The sequence below is a fragment of the Elgaria multicarinata genome, chromosome 6, assembly GCF_023053635.1.
Source record: "Elgaria multicarinata webbii isolate HBS135686 ecotype San Diego chromosome 6, rElgMul1.1.pri, whole genome shotgun sequence".
NCBI classification, from domain to species: domain Eukaryota; kingdom Metazoa; phylum Chordata; class Lepidosauria; order Squamata; family Anguidae; genus Elgaria; species Elgaria multicarinata.
In genome coordinates this window covers 28,205,378-28,222,450 of record NC_086176.1, presented here as the reverse complement: position 1 = coordinate 28,222,450, position 17,073 = coordinate 28,205,378, and positions in this window count along the sequence as shown.

Sequence of the window (17,073 nt, the reverse complement as noted above, 5' to 3'; positions counted from 1 at the left end):
TGAAGGCTATAGGGAAAAGAAAAGTTTTTAGCTGAGTTTTAAAAGCAGTGATTGAGTTTGTAGTTCTCAAGTGTTCTGGAAGAGCGTTCCAGGCGTAAGGGGCAGCAGAAGAAAAAGGACGAAGCCAAGTAAGGGAAGTGGAGGTCCTAGGGCAGGCGAGAAGCATGGCATCAGAGGAGCGGAGAGCACGAGCGGGGCGATAGTGTGAGATGAGAGAGGAGAGATAGGCAGGAGCTAGACCGTGAAGAGCTTTGAAGGTCAGCAGGAGAAGTTTATATTGGATTCTGGAGTGAATTGGTAGCCAATGAAGAGATTTCAGAAGTGGAGTGACATGGTCAGAGCGGCGGGCCAAGAAGATGATCTTAGCGGCAGAGTGGTGGACAGAGACCAGCGGACTGATGTGAGACGAGGGAAGGCCAGAGAGAAGAAGGTTGCAGTAGTCCAACCGAGAGATAACCAGTGCGTGAACGAGAGTCTTGGCAGAAGAGACAGACAAAAATGGTCGAATCCTGGCAATATTATACAGGAAGAAATGACAGGATTTAGCTACTGCCTCGATGTGAGGAGTAAAGGAGAGCGAGGAGTCAAATATAAAGCCAAGACTATGAGCTTCCTTGACCGGAGTAAGCGTGACATCGTTGACAGTAAGAGAGAATGAGAGGTGAGGAGAGGGTTTAGGAGGAAAAACAAGCAATTCAGTCTTTGCCATGTTAAGTTTCAAACGACGATGAAGCAGCCAGGCTGAGATATCTGAAAGACATGCCGAGATACGATCGTGAACATCAGGAGAAAGTTCCGGAGATGAGAGATATAATTGTGTATCGTCGGCATACAGGTGATATTGGAGGGCTCCCCTGCCTACTGACATCACCTCACCCCCTGATGATGCCATAAATAATGCAGTGACCTCATGTCCTTTGTTTGCAGAGGCTTGGAGGCCTTGGCAAAGTTATTGGGGAGAGAGAGCCCTAGGAGCAAGGAACTCACCCCTTCCTTGAGTGTAGAGAGCCCAAAGATTAAAGATTGGAAAATCAAGGATTAGAAGCCCAGGTAAGGCAAGCTCATTCCCTTCCAGGTTATACTTCACTTTGGTCTGACATGTTACCATTCATCTTTGTCGATGAAGACTGGATGCCCTAAATAAATAAAATAAATCACATCAGTTATGGGATCAAGTTCTATAAGAACTCCCATCCCTTCCAGTGAGAGTGGGATTTCCTGAAATAGGACTCAATTTGAGATAGGAATCCCTATTATTATTATTATTGTTGTTGTTGTTGTTATTATTATTATTATTTTCTATATAGCCTTATAGCTGAAGCTCTCTAGGCAGTTTACATAAGATTAAAACAATTAAAAACGATATGCAAAATTTAAAACGATCAAAACATACAGTATACACAAAACATATATCAACTGTTAGCCAAACCTAAAAACAGATCCTGGATTGTTAAACTCATCACATATTGCTAAATGCCTGGGAAAAGAGAAAGGTCTCGATCTGGTGCCGAAAAGACAGTAATGTTGGTGGCAGGTGGGCCTCGTTGGGGAGATCATTCCAGAACTGGGGGGCCACCACAGAAAAGGCCCTCTCCCTTGTTGCTGTCTTCTGAGCCTCCCTTGGAGTAGGCACTCAGAGGAGAACCTTAGATGTTGAGCTTAGTGTCAAGGTAGGTTCATGTCGGGAAAGGTGTTCCGTCAGGTATTGTGGTCCGAGCCATGTAAGGCTTCATAGGTTAGAACCAGCACCTTGAATCAGGCTTGAAAAGATACAGGGGAGCTAATACACGTGGGCCAGAGTCGGTCTTACATGTTCGAACCTCCTGGTCCCCATTATCAACGAAGCTGCCGCATTTTGTGTAAGCTGCACCTTCTGAACCTTCTTCAAAGGCAGCCCCACGTAGTCCCAGAACCTGTTTTTGGCGCTAGGGCTTAGTCTTGGAACAGGTGAGGGAGAGAAAGCCTCCTAAAACGTGCAAAGCACTTTTCCTTTCAGCAGTTGAGTAGCTGCAATAAATCCTGACATATTGAAGATTTAGATGGATGTTCAAGTTGGATTGTGTGTTGTGGGAAGGGGGGTCGTTCGTGCAGGAACAACCCTGGTATCTTTAGAAATGATTAATTTTTTTCAATGGGGATTAAAGGGGAAAGGGGTAAGATGGCGGGAAGAGGAATGGGGCAGCCAGAGCGAGCTCAGAGGGAGGAGAGCCAGCTACCCTGTTCCTCCCCCCTCCCCGGTGCTCCCGGCAGTGGCAGCTGGAGAGAGAGGAACGGGGCAGCATGGAGTCAGCTGCCGCTGCTGGGAACACCACGGAGGGGGGAGGAACCTCTGAGCTCGCTCTGGCTGCCCCGTTCTCCCCCGCCCCCTTCCCTGTCCCCATTTTTTAACTTTTTACTCTTCAGGTGCGAAGGGTCGCATCTCCCCTCCTTCCCCCCAGTCAAAAAACTTTTCCCATTTAAAAAAAAAACCCACTTACCAGAGAGGAGGGGGTGCAGTTGCTCTGAGGTGCCTCGGGTGGGCAGGCACAGCGGCGGCAGTGCCTGTAAACCCGCAACTACGCTCCTTCCAGTATAGACGCTGGGAAGGAGTGTCAATGCAGCTGCACCCCATCTCACTCCGCCAGGTGCAGCAATACTGCCGTCGTATAGACAGGGGCCCACTCTGGCAACCTGGTTGTTTTGATTCTAAACTGGCCTACAAGGCCATCGAGTCCAACCCCCTGCTCAATGTAGGAATCCACCCTAAAGTATCCCTGACAGATGGTTGTCCAGCTGCCTCTTGAAAGCCTCTAGTGTGGGAGAGCCCACCACCTCCGTAGGTAACTGGTTCCATTGTCGTACTGCTCTAACAGTCAGGAAGTTTTTCTTGATGTCCAGCTGGAATCTGGCTTCCTGTAACTTGAACCCGTTATTCCGTGTCCTGCACTAAAGGCACACTTTGCCTTCAGCAAAGCTTTTGACAAAGTACCACATGACATTCTGATTAACAAACTAGCTAAAAGTGGGCTAGAAGGAACAACTATTAGGTGGATTCGCAGTTGGCTACAGAATCGGACTCAAAGAGTACTTATCAATGGAACCTACTCAAACCCTATGGAACCTACTCAAACCCTACCCTATGGTATCTTTGGAATACCATAGGGTAGAGAAGATGATAGGTGTGGAAGCAAGAGGACTCTTGAAGGAGATGGACAAGTAGGGATGGACAACTTATGGCCTTCCAGATGGCCTACAACTCTCATGACACCTCACTATTTGGCTGTCCTTCTAAGCCAAAACATCTGGATGGACATCTGTTGCCCACTCCTGCCCTAAAGGCCCTACAGGAACTCAGGAGGGGGTTTAATCTACCCTCCCTCATTCTTCACAAAAGCCGCAGCATTCAGCAGGGCAATGTTAGACTGCACCTTCTGCTATATACACACGCACACCTTTCCCCAGCCCAACTACTTTCTATCTCTCGTTATGCTTTGTTATTATTATTATTATTTGATTTGTACTACACCATCAACATACACAGCAGTTTTGTTTGACTAATAGATTCCAAACAGAGAACTCCTTGCCTCCTAGGAGCTTACAATCCAAATTTCAGTTACAGGGAACAGATGACAAAGAGTAGGAGACAGCAACCGATGTTGGGTTTGTTGGAGTCCTGAATTAGGACTGGTTTTTTGTGATTTCCATATCTTTGTACAAGCCTGCAAAACCTGGAAGAAACTGAAGACTCAGCATCAGTCAATCAGCTTAAAGGTCAAGTTTGCAGGTGGACTTTATTGAATTATTGGGATGATGCAAAAGTCTAATTGTCTTGCCATTGCCAATTAGTGGTTTCATCATTTGTTCAGGGAAGTGTATATAAAGAGAGTTTTGGAGCTTTGTAACCAGATTAAAATATTCCCTCTCTGCTGCTGTGAGCCCTGCTGTAACGTGTATGACCAAGTGTGTGAGTATGTTGGTGTAAATTTGTATTGCCATAAACTGTGTTATTTTCTATCAGTAAAATACTTTATTTTTGTACCAAACAAAACAGACTCTGTCTTGAAGTTAATTTGGTCTTTGCTGACTTTCATAGTTAAGAACCGCTGCTATTCTGCTAATTCACTGGCATAGTGAACAAAAGGGTTTATAAATAATATACACCCTCAAGAGGTTATGGCCCAGTAACAGTCTGGACATAATTCTAGTTCTTAACAGAGAAACAGTAGGACCTGATAAGACAGAGAAGCCGTGCGTTGACTAATTGCCCTGGAGCGCTGCTTTTTCTAAAGAACGTTGGGATTTAGACAAAGGAAGAGGCTTTTTTGTAAAGCTTTTTGTCTTGCAAAGTCACACGGTGTCTGATAGAAGGCTATTTTTGAATTTGAAAAGGGATTTTGAGGTTGTTAAGCCGGTCAGTTCCCAAAAAGGAAATTCAAATAACAAAAGGGTGGAAAAAACAACCAATTAGCAGTTATGGCACTTCAAATAGGAATGAATACACAAATGGAACAACTCACAGACACAAATTATATTACTTGGTCATTTAAGATTGAAATGAGTTTAAGGAACCAAGGGCTGTGGGAAGTGGTTACAGACCCACCCGATGAAGATTTAAGTGCAGCTGATTTGAGAGAGTGGAATCGTAATGCAGAGAAAGCTAAAACCCACATAATCCTCTGTATGAGGAATGATCAGCTATTCTATGTTAATAGAGAGGATGCTGTTCATGTGATCTGGACAAAATTGCGTGAAGTATATGTAAGAGATACAGCAGGTTCTCGAATAAATTTAACACGCAGAATGTATAGGACGATGCTAAAAGAGTCTGGAGATATTGGCAAACATTTGCAGGAGCTGAGAGAAATATTCCAAAGTTTAGCATCGGCTGGCTTGACTCTTTCAGAGGAAATGAAGTCTTATATTATTTTGTCTAGCTTACCAACGTCTTGGGACGTGTTGGTGACTACCCTAGAGGGAGTGACCGTCCGTGATTTAACCCTGAATTATGTGTGCGGAAAATTATTAGAAGAACAACAGAAAAGACATTCCAAGAGAGAAGCCGTGAGCTCAAACGGCAAGGCAGACTCATTTCAACAATGGTCTGGTTCTGAAGGGGTTAAGACCGGGACTGTGAAAAAGGAGGAGACTGAATCTGCTTATTCAGTTTCTAAAAAGCACAAGCCACAAAAAACAATTGTTTGCTGGAAATGTGGCAAAATTGGACATAAGAAAATTGACTGTAGAGTGAGATTACAACCTGAGAAAGTTTCTGAGCATCGCTGGAAAAATGCTTCTTGTTCAAAGAAGTCAGCACAGCTCGTTACAGCCGGAGTGAGCAAGATGTCGAAGGAGGAAGGAAACGGAAGCTCAGCTATCTGGCTGATAGACTCAGCTTGTAATTCCGTTATTTCTACTAGAAAGGAAAGCTTCCTGGACTTCAGAGTCACGTCTAACAGATTTATTTTCCTTGCTGATGGCTCAAAGCAGGAAGTGAAGGGAGAAGGAATTTGCCATATTCCTGTCCTTAACGAAAGCTTTGCTAATGCTATTTTTGTTCCCAACTTAAGTCATTCTCTTTTAGGTGTGTCAAATCTAATGGAGAAAAAGTTCTCTGTCTCCTTTGAGGAGGGGAAATGTTTTATTTCCAGGCATGGAGAACTGAAGGGGACTGCCAGTTTAAAAAACGGTTTGTTTTTCCTGGACAAGAGCCAAGGTGGAGAGGAAGATATTTCTTCAAGTTCTATGACTTACAAAAACATTTCTCCCCATGACAATTGCCTACATTTATTTCATAGGAGATTTGGACATCCTTGTTTTAGATCTCTGGGCAAAACTCTCAAGATTGCTGAAGATGTGAGAGTAAAAAATTGCCAGAATTACCTTGACTGTTCCGTTTGTAAGTTGGCAAAATCACGTGTAGCCAATATTCCACGTGTAAGAGACTGGAGACATAAGGACATTCTTGGTCTAATACATTTAGATCTGACTGGTCCTTTCCCAGAGAGTTATGGGAAAGCTAAATATGCCCTGGTCATTTTAGATGACAAAACACGTTATTCATGGGTATATTTGTTAAAGCAAAAGTCTCAGTGTCTAGCCAAAGTAAAGGAATGGGTTAAAAAGGTGGAGAGATCTTTGCAAAGGCAAATACAGAACTTCTGTTCGGATCGGGGGGGGCGAGTTTAGAAGTCTAGAGTTTGCTGATTTTTGCAGAAAGCATGGGATTTCTCATAAGTTTACAGATCCCATGGCGTCTTGGCAAGCTGGGAATGTGGAGCGGCGGATTGGCGTGCTGAAAACGAAAATGGAATGCTTAATGAAGGATGCCAAAGCAGATCCCAAGCTTTGGGGTGAAGCTTTTATGGCTGCAAACTATCTGTGCAACAGAACGTGGTCTTCAGCCATTAACAATATTCCTTTTTTCTTAATTTTTGGCAAAAATCCTAGTTTAAAACACATCAGAATCTGGGGATCCTATGCAATTGTGAATATTCCTTTAGCTCAAAGGAGACAGCTAGGACCCAGGGGAGTCAAAATGATGTTTGTTGGTTATGAAAATGGTAGTTGGAGGTTTTTGCACAAAGGAGGAAGAATTGTTGTCTCAAAATCTGCTTCCTTTGCTGAGCAGAATTGGGAATCGGTACATGATAATCCGTCAGTTTTACTAGATTTAGATTTTTTTAGTAGACCTGTAGCAACTCAGACCGAGCCAGAAGACAGAGAGCAACAACAGGAGGAGGAGGAGGAGGAGGTGCAGATCCCCCGCAGGTCTCAAAGACAAAACAAAGGCGTGCCTCCTCATAGGCTTGGAATACATGCTTGTAATATGAGCTGTGAGCTTAATTCTTAGTCTTCGAGTCAACGAGGTTTTTGGAGAAGAAGGTTTTGCCTCCGGGACAGAAGTCTTTAACTTGCCACTGAGGAGAAGTTTTTAACAGCAAGCCGCTTGTAAACAGAGTTTCTTAGAAACTAGTCGCCAAGGAATTTAGTCAGGATAGGGAGGGACTTTAACGTCATTTTCTCTACTGTGAAATCATATGCTTTACTCTTTGTGCTTATTCTATGTAGTAAAACAATTTCAGCCTGGAGTGTCTAAGGGAATCTTAAGGTATCTCGAACCTTGGAGCACTGGAGAAATTTTTCTGCAGAGGTCAGATGAGAATTTTTGTGCTATTTTGATTCAAATTGGCATTGGCTGTGCAAATGATAGAAAAGCAACGTTGGAATGTTGATGATTGGAAGTAAGCCAAAATCATGGAAGTTCCAAGAAGCAAGAGTTGTGTGGCGAATTACAAAAAGGCTAAGTATGGTGCTGGTGAGTGGTAAAGTTACTTGACTGATCCAGCAATAAAGGACTTTAAGGTCCCAGTGGTGAAGCCAGTGACTGTTAAAGTTTAAAACACATAGTCTACTGTGAGTCCCAGAATAAGTTGGCAGACGTCTTTACAAAACCGTTAGGAGCCATCAAACATTGGGAGATTTGTGAAACGTTAGGTTTCAGGCAGGGCCAAAAATGTGATTAACTGTACAAATGTTGTAACGTGGTGAAATAGTGGAAAACCCAAAAAAGAAGGGATGTTGGAGTCCTGAATTAGGACTGGTTTTTTGTGATTTCCATATCTTTGTACAAGCCTGCAAAACCTGGAAGAAACTGAAGACTCAGCATCAGTCAATCAGCTTAAAGGTCAAGTTTGCAGGTGGACTTTATTGAATTATTGGGATGATGCAAAAGTCTAATTGTCTTGCCATTGCCAATTAGTGGTTTCATCATTTGTTCAGGGAAGTGTATATAAAGAGAGTTTTGGAGCTTTGTAACCAGATTAAAATATTCCCTCTCTGCTGCTGTGAGCCCTGCTGTAACGTGTATGACCAAGTGTGTGAGTATGTTGGTGTAAATTTGTATTGCCATAAACTGTGTTATTTTCTATCAGTAAAATACTTTATTTTTGTACCAAACAAAACAGACTCTGTCTTGAAGTTAATTTGGTCTTTGCTGACTTTCATAGTTAAGAACCGCTGCTATTCTGCTAATTCACTGGCATAGTGAACAAAAGGGTTTATAAATAATATACACCCTCAAGAGGGTTTTGTACCAACATGCTGAACCAACATGGCAGAAACTTGATATCCAGATGCTATCTGGAAGGTTCTTCCTTGATGCCCCTTCTTCTTTTATATAATCAGCAACAACAGCAGCGGCAGCAGCAACAGTTTTATTATTATTACTATGACAATTATGCCAACCCCATCAGTGTACATGGGATGTTTTGGGCACAACCCTATGCACATTTAGACCGGGGGGGGGAGGGGAAGTCTTGCAACTCCCAGCATGTTCCAGCCAGCCATGCCCGAGCAATGCTGGGAGCTGTAGGACTTCCCCCCCCCCGGCCTAAACGTGCATAAGATTGCACCCTAAATCATGATAACCAATGGACAACCTGAAAAGCACACAATTTAAACAGGGTAGTTCAAAGAGGGAAAGCAAAGGAGAGAGAAAGGGGGAGCAAAGTATTCAGGTTTCACAAACTGAAGGTTTTGTGTCATTGTGTTTTTACAGTTACGTTTTTAAACTAATCGTAACCGTTTCTATTTCCGATTCTTTGCACGAGGCAATTTGGGAGCTTATTTCTGGCTAAAAAGGCAGGGGTATAAATCTAGCTCCAGGGCCAAGACACCTGCAACTTGGCATGCATAATAAGGGGGGTCTGGGGTGTGCACTTCAGGGTCATTATTATTATTATTATTTAACACATCAATTAATTTTAATTAATGTCAATGTATCCATCTAATTCAGCCTTCCTCAACCTGGGGCGCTCCAGATGTGTTGGACTGCATCTTCCAGAATTCTGGGAATTGTAGTCCAACACATCTGGAGCGCCCCAGGTTGAGGAAGGCTGATCTAATTGAAGTCTGCAGTTATAACTTCAGCCACTGTGAGCAGACTTCTCCAATCAGCACATAGTTTTGCAGCCCATATAGTCTAAAGCTGGGGGGGGGGGGTTTAAAAGGTCGAGGGACTCAGTTATAGGACTGCTCCTCCCCGCTGCTTCGGGGCAGACCTCCCCCAGCCACCCCTAAGGGGAGTGGAATGGGCAGACGTCTCTCCCTCAGGGGGCTCTTGGGGTCACCAGGGCAGGAGCCATGGCTAGAGGTGCCAGTGGGCATCGTTTCGCTCGGACTGCGCAGACATCATGGAACTAGGGTGACCCTATGAAAAGGAGGACTGGGATCCTGTATCTTTAACAGTTGCATAGAAAAAGGAATTTTAGCAGGTGTCATTTGTATATACGGAGAACCTGGTGAAATTCCCTCTTCATCACAACAGTTAAAGTACAGGAGCTATACTAGAGTGACCAGATTTAAAAGAGGGCAAGGCACCTGCAGCTTTAACTGTGGTGATGAAGAGGAAAGTTCCCCATATAATACAAATGACACCTGATGAAATTTCCTTTTCAATACAACTGTTAAAAGATACAGGAGCCCTGTCCTCCTTTTCATATAGGCACCCTAATCATGGGCCCATGGCTGTCAGCTCTGTAACTTCACTTCTGAAGTCTTTGCTGTATCAAACGAAGGTCCATCCCAAGCCATGCGAAGCTGTGCATAAAGGGTAACTGCCCTTACAAGCACTCAAGATATTTTCCTCAGAGACTTAGGCCATAGCTAGACCATCCAGGGGTCAAACCTGTTCATCTAGGTGACACACAGGGGATCCAGTGCTCAGGCAGGGGTGAACCCTGGATGATCCCAGGATAAACCTTAGGTCTAGCTGTGGCCATAATCTCTGCTCTGGCAAGATAGCCAGGCTTCCTCCTCTAACCGCTAATTTGGCTCGTGTGCTCCGTTGTATTGTCCGGAATAAGGATAATATGGTAAAAAGATGAAAATAGAAGACTGTGTTTTTTAAAAATTGGCAAACTAATGTTCCGTACAGTAGGAAGCAAAAAAGAAAAAGAAAAAACGTTGATATTTAAAACTGAGAGTGAGCTGTAGATAGCGATTATTTGTTTCGGCAATGTTTAAAGACAGCCTTAGGACAGACAAAACAAGATTGATAGCTATTAAAAAATATTTGGCTTGAAGCTCAACCTTGGAGCTCAATTCCAAAACAAGAACAAAAGAATTAAAATTTGTTTTAAGACAAATTAAGAGAGCCGAAGTGGGGGACTGTTTGCTCACGTTGCTCATAGATATATAAAATAGATAAGATAATGCTTTACTGTTAAAACTTTTTAGTATTTTTAATGACTGTAATCATGCTTTGCAGAAATAACTGTAAATATATTTTTATCTTGAATAAAATATTGAAGGGGAAAAAAGATATTTTCCTCAGAGAGGGAACACTTTTCTCACTCCCATTCTCGTTTCTTTCAGCGGCCTCCTGCTGCAGGTACCAAAGAAATTAGGAGAAAATCATCAGCGCTGATGAGTGACGCAGCTAATGGGCAGCAAAAGCTAGCCAGCCAGGACAAGGTAAATTCTGGGCCTAGATGATGAGGTGGAGGGGTTGATTAAATTATGCCAGCAGCATTTTGCCCGCTCTGGGCACAGGTGTGTGCTTTGAAGAGGATGGGCTGAGGGGAAAGGCTCCTGCAATTGGTGCTCAGCACACGCTTTCTCCCACCCACCCCGCCGTCCCACTGAAAATCCCCAGCCCTATTGCTGCTATGAGCTTTGGGAGGGAAGCTCCCGTTGTCATAGAGTCCTAGAATGGTAGAGTTAGAAGGGGCCTCTAAGGTAAGAAATGTGGCAACGGCAATTTGGAAGACGGGCAATGAACATGCATGTGGAAAGGGCAGCATCGTAACAGCAGGCTTTGCCCCCCGCTCCACCCTTAGGGAGAGATCAATGCTTGGTGTTCAGAGTGCATACTTTGCAGGCACAAGAGAGCCAGTGTGATGTTTCAGCTGGGCTGAAAACAACAGAATGAAATTTAATAGGGATAAATGTCAAGTTCTACATCTAGGAAATAGAAACCAAAGGCACCGTTACAAGATGGGGGATACTTGGCTCAGCAATACGACAAATGAGAAGGATCTTGGAATTGTTGTAGATCACAAGCTGAATATGAGCCAACAGTGCGATATGGCTGCAAGAAAAGCAAATGCTATTTTGGGCTGCATTAATAGAAGTATAGCTTCCAAATCACATGAGGTACTGGTTCCTCTCTATTCGGCCCTGGTTAGGCCTCATCTAGAGTATTGCGTCCAGTTCTGAGCTCCACAATTCAAGAAGGACGCAGACAAGCTGGAGCATGTTCAGAGGAGGGCAACCAGGATGATCAGGGGTCTGGAAACAAAGCCCTATGAAGAGAGACTGAAAGAACTGGGCATGTGTAGCCTGGAGAAGAGAAGATGGAGGGGAGACATGAGAGCACTCTTCAAATCCTTAAAAGGTTGTCACACAGAGGAGGGCCAGGATTAGGGGTGTGCACGGACCCCCCGCTCCGCTTCACTTGCAGATCCGCCATTTTCCGGATCGGGCCGCTCCGCCCCGCCCGCGCTCCGCCCACTTCCGCTCCGCTCCGCTCAGAGCTCCGGATCCGGAGCTCCGTTTCCCCCCCCCATAGGCTTGCATTGAAAGCTAAAAAATTATACAACTTTTTTTCTGTTCAAGTTAGAAACCTCATGTTTGGCACCATGACACCTCATGGGGATATACACACGCACGCCAAGTTTCAAAGCAATCCCATCATCCCCTGATTTTTGGCGAATTTTTGAAAATCGGGCACCCCACACACAACATCCCTGCGAGGTGGGCAGGGGAGGAGGGAGGGAAGGCAGGCAGGCATGCAGCTGGCATTTCTGGGGGCATAAGGAAGTGAGCCAAGGATAAGCCAGTAATGCATATAAAATGGAATAAATCAATAAATAAACAAAGGAGGGGTGGAATTAAAAGCAGCAGTGTTGCTCAATAAACAGCAAGAAGATTTTTTTTAAAAAGGCTATATCTGTCTTTTACCAGCAATAGGGGGACGTGCCCGGGGGAGGGGGAAGTAGCTGCCAGTTCAAGACAGCCACCAACAGCTCTGAGAAGAAGTAAAACGCTCACTTCAACTCATAACAGGCATTGCTCCACCACTGAAAAGTGACCATTCACTTCAACTCATGATAGGCATTGCTCCACCGTTTTACTCTCTTTGGAAGGCTCTAATGGCCTTCCAGTGCAGGAGAGAGTGGGGGCACGTCCACGATGAGATGCCCTAGGGGAGCTCATCCCCTTGCACCACATCTATTCAGTTGTTCACCAAGGTTAGGGTGGGGAGCAGTGCTGTGTTTCTATCTCTTATTCTTGGCTTAGTATATGATTTCAGGTTGTGTTTGTGCATTTGGTGGGGCTACTGTGTTAAAAAACACGGGGAAAAGCCCGTTCAGATGAAGAAAGAGAAGTTTCCCAGAATCCCAAGTTACCTGTTTTGCCTATGCCCTCCTCCAACTTTGGGATCATCATGACCGGGAGCTGACTCTGCCCCTCAGCCCTTTGAAAAAGGTATTTTTCCCGCCGATTTTTTAAAAACTTCTAGCGCGCGACCCGTACGATGCAGAAAGTTGAGAGTAGTCTCAAAATGACCCCCATCCACGACTCTCTGTGCACAAAAATTTTCAGAATGATAGCTTAAACCCCCCCAGTTATCCCCGATTCTTTCCCTCAATGCAATCCTATGGGCGAAAAGCCGAAAACGCCGTTTGAGCCGCGCGGTTGACCCGATTTTCACAAAAATATAGCACGCGACCCAGACAACGCAGAGAGGTGAGAGTGGTCTCAAAATGACCCCCATCCACGACTCTCTGTGCACAAGAATTTTCAGAATGATAGCTTAAACCCCCCCCCCCAGTTATCCCCGATTCTTTCCCTCAATGCAATCCTATGGGCGAAAAGCCGAAAACGCAGTTTGAGCCGCGCGGTTGACCCGATTTTCACAAAAATATAGCACGCGACCCAGACAACGCAGAGAGGTGAGAGTGGTCTCAAAATGACCCCCATCCACGACTCTCTGAGCACAAGAATTTCTAGAATGATAGCTTCAAAAACAACCTAGTTATGCGCGATTATTTGCCGCAATGCAATCCTATGGCGAAATGTTTTCAAGATGGCGACCGGAGCGCTCTGCCTGAACTAGGAGCTCCGAAAAATGGCCGCTTCTCTTCGCCTTGCTTCTAGGGGGTTCGCGGTCCGCTCCTACTCCGCCTCTGGGTAAGGCGGAGCAGGCCAATCCGCTACTGCTTCTACGCTCCTAATCAGAGCGGATCACACCCCTAGCCAGGATCTCTTCTCGATCCTCCCAGAGTGCAGGACACGGAATAACAGGCTCAAGTTAAAGGAAGCCAGATTCCAGCTGGACATCAGGAAAAACTTCCTGACTGTTAGAGCAGTATGACAATGGAATCAGTTACCTCGGGAGGTTGTGGGCTCTCCCACACTAGAGGCCTTCAAGAGGCAGCTGGACAACCATCTGTCAGAGATGCTTTAGGGTGGATTCCTGCATTGAGCAGGGGGTGGGACTCGATGGCCTTGTAGGCCCCTTCCAACTCTGCTATTCTATGATTCTATGAAGTCAAATCTCTTCTTGACCATCCCAGAGTGCAGGACATGGAATAATGGGCTCAAGTTACAGGAAGCCAGATTCTGGATGGACAACAGGAAAAATGTCCTGATTGTTAAAGCACTAGGACAATGGAACCAATGACCTAGGGAGGCTGTGGGCTCTCACACTAGAGGTCTTCAAGAGGCAGCTGGACAGCCATCTGTCAGGGATGCTTTCAGGTAGATTCCTGCATTGAGCAGGGGGTTGAATTCAATGGCCTTATAGGTTCCTTCCAACTCTACTATTCTTTGATTCTAAGTTGTCCAGTTTCTCAACAATTCAAGAAGGACGCAGACAAGCTGGAGCGTGTTCAGAGGAGGGCAACCAGGATGATCAGGGGTCTGGAAACACAGCCCTATGAAGAGAGATTGAAAGAACTGTGCCTGTTTAGCCTGGAGAAGAGAAGATTGAGGGGAGACATGAGAGCACTCTTCAAATACTTGAAAGGTTGTCACACAGAGGAGGGCCAGGATCTCTTCTCGATCCTCCCGGAGTGCAGGACATGGAATAACATGGAATAACGGGCTCAAGTTAAAGGAAGCCAGATTCCAGCTGGACCTCAGGAAAAACTTCCAGATAGTTAGAGCAGTACGACAATGGAACCAGTTACCTAGGGAGGTGGTGGGCTCTTCCACACTAGAGGCTTTCAAGAGGCAGCTGGACAACCATCTGTCAGGGGTGCTTTAGGGTGGATTCCTGCATTGAGCAGGGGGTTGGGCTCGATGGCCTTGTGGGCCCCTTCCAACTCTGCTATTCTATGATTCTATGAACTGGGCATGTTTAGCTTGGAGAAGAGAAGATTGAGGGAAGACATGATAGCACTCTTCAAATACTTGAAAGGTTGTCACACAGAGGAGGGCCAGGATCTCTTCTCGATCCTCCCAGAGTGCAGGACACGGAATAACGGGCTCAAGTTACAAGAAGCCAGATTCGGGCTGGAGAGAGACGGCTGGGAATCGAATTACCTTGACGAAGCAGATTTATCATACCAGGATGGCTGAGAATGGGAGCATGACAAAGCATTTGCAAATGTTAAGAGATTGCTTTAACCAGTTGAGTGCCTGTGGTATGCGATTATCTGACGAAAACATGTTATATTATCTTGTCAAGTTTGCTAACTTCCTATGATGTGTTAGGGACAACTCTTTAGAATATTCCAGTGCAAAATCTGATGCTGAATTACGTCTATGAGTGATTACTTGGAGAAGAGCAGAAAAGGCTTGAAAGGAGAGCTGCTGAGGTCCAGCAATGCAAATTGACTGGAAATGAAAGAGTTAACACATTGCCGAGAGGAGAAGCAGCTGAAAGTGTTTCTGTCGGAGGCAAAAGGAAGGAGTGGAAGTCTAAGCTCAAATGCTTTCGGTGCGGCAAGATTGGGCATGTAAAAAATGAATGCCGTATGAGTCTGAAACCTAATACCGCTTGTGTGGAAGCACAAGAAGGGAAAGTTTGTTTTCTTTTAGGTTCCAATAAGTGTGGTAGAGTTTGGCTCATAGATTCTGCGTGTAGCAGAACAATAAGTAATCGGAAGGATTTGTTTGATGAAGTGGAGAAAACCTCTTTGAAGGAAGTCAGTCTGGCAGACGGGCAAGTGGCCAAAGTTGTTGGCAGAGGAACCTGCGCTGTGTCTTCTTTGAGGATGAGGCTGACAGATGTTCTGTTCGTGCCGGAGTTGAAGTATTGCCTGCTCGGTGTGTCGACGCTGACGGAGCTCGGTTTCACAGTGAAGTTCGTGGGAGACAGATGTTTCGTGGAGCGTGACGGAGTGGTGCAAGGAACAGCAGTGAAGAAGAACGGTCTATTCCATATGGAGCGAGGAGATGAAGGGGAAAAGCTGTACGTGGCACAGACAGATCGTTTGGTCAGCAACACACCTCCTCATGATGGCTGTGTGCATTTGTTGCACAGAAGAATGGGACATGTTAACATCAAGGTACTTAATAAAACTGATGAGTGTACTGAAGAGCTTAAATTATTTAAGCTATTGAGTTATTGAGGCCCGAGGATGTGGACAAGGTGCTTGGACAAGTCCGGTCAACCACCTGTGTGCTTGACCTTGCCCCTCATGGCTCATTACATCAAATAAGGAGGGAATCAACGGCTGGGTCCAGGAGGTTGTAAATGCCTCCTTGAGAGAGGGAGTGGTGCCGGTCTCTCTAAAAGAGGCGGTAATTAGACCACTCCTGAAGAAGCCTAATCTGGACCCGGAGGATGTTAACAACTACAGGCCGGTGGCTAATATCCCTTTCCTGGGCAAGGTGCTTGAGCGGGTGGTTGCAGGACAACTCCAGGCACTCTTGAATGAAACAGATTATCTAGATCCATTTCAATCGGGTTTCAGGCCTGGTTTTGGAACGGAAACTGCCTTGGTCGCCTTGTGGGATGACCTCTGTCGGGAGAGAGACAGGGGGAGTGCGACCCTGTTGGTTCTCCTGGACCTAACAGCGGCCTTCGATACCATCGACCATGGTATCCTTCTGGATAGGTTGTCTGAGCTGGGAGTTGGAGGTACTGCGTGTGAAGGACTGGGAAAGTTATAAAATGCAATAAGTCCTGGGATATAGTTGTTTCCGAAGTAATTTGTTTTTCTGTAGGTAGTAAACCTTGTCTTCCTGTTAGGCAGTAGACCATAGTGGTGATGGATAGAGAAGGGACCTACTTGATATGTTTATGGGAGGAATCTGGCCAGCTTGTTTATGGTGCAAACCGGCGCCAGGACCCAGCTTTTGGTATGTGAGAAAAAGTGGGAGTTAAACTACCGAGGTCAGGCTAAGGCTTCACACCTGGGGGCTATCTCCTGCCTGGGCTAATTGGGCTTTGTGTGAGAAGAAAGAGCCGACTCCCTCATTAAGAGACAAATAGATAAAAGGCTGATGGGATTAAGCTGGGGCAGGTCTTTAGCCCCAAGGCTATGGATGTCTGCGGTTGCCCCATTTGGGGAACTGGGAGAGCGTTAGGGAGCCGTACTTTTGCTGCGAGCTGGTTTTTCTGAAGGCAAGTTGGTCGGTTTGACCAGGGAAGGGAAATCTAGTGGACAGACTGTCTGTTCTTGTATGAATGGATTTATGGGTGGTTTTGCCTGACTTATATCTGCCTTATCCATTCCCTACCCCTATTCCCTCTTATTTTCCGTTTTTATTTATCTGTTTGTAGCTGCTACCGACCAAGTGCCTATTTAGTGGTTGTATTTTTACAATAAACTTTTTATCTTGGTTACTTCGGGTGCTTGTGTGTTTTATTCCAAGGAAGTACTGGTTCTTTGGGCGGGAACAATTGGGGAAAATACCCTGGAGGGACCCTTGGGAAGGGCTGATTAACTCAGACTTCCGTTACACTGCGTTGCAGTGGTTCCGCTCCTACTTGGATGGCCGATTCCAGAAGGTGGTGCTGGGGGATTATTGCTCTGTGCTGTGGCTCCTAAGCCATGGGGTTCCGCAGGGCTCTATCTTATCCCCTATGTTGTTTAACATATACATGAAGCCGCTGGGGGAGGTTATCCGGAGATGTGG